General features: G+C 61.6%; 1 protein-coding gene across 1 annotated transcript in view; it reads left to right on the top strand.

Moving 5' to 3' along the window:
- Window positions 1-393, top strand: part of LOC104294383 (follistatin-related protein 3-like) — a gene marked incomplete at its 3' end in the record, with an annotated part of 7,194 nt that overhangs the window by 6,475 nt on the left and 326 nt on the right. The window lies entirely within an intron of this gene.

The raw sequence follows: 393 nt of genomic DNA, 5'->3' as shown, positions 1-393 counted from the left end.
TGGCCGGGAGGCGACCCGGGGGACAAAGCAGCCGCCTGTTTGGGGACCTGCGCTCGCCGCCGCGTCCCGCTCTTGTGTTCAAGTCACGGAGGCCCCGAGCGAAACAGGGCTGGGTATTGTCTGGTGGAAGCGGCGTTCTTGATTGCCCAGACAACTCGCGAAGCCCAGTTCCTGCTGGAGGAGCCGGGGCCTTGCGGAGATAGATTTTTCCATTGCACAAGAAAAAGAAACGTCTCCTTCCAAAAAAATAAATACATAGAAATGAGTTAGCTGGTGCTGAGTGGAGGCCGGGGCTCCGGCTGGGGCGAGCGCTGGATGAGCGCGCGGAGCCCAGCCAACGGACCTGCTCCTTGGCGGAGCTGAGCAGATCCAGATGCTGCTCGGGGCAGCGCG

Source organism: Charadrius vociferus, unplaced genomic scaffold (assembly GCF_000708025.1).
Source record: "Charadrius vociferus isolate BGI_N301 unplaced genomic scaffold, ASM70802v2 scaffold1168, whole genome shotgun sequence".
NCBI lineage: Eukaryota > Metazoa > Chordata > Aves > Charadriiformes > Charadriidae > Charadrius > Charadrius vociferus.
Note: the sequence above shows the minus strand (reverse complement) of the source record. Positions and strands in the feature narration are given on the sequence as shown.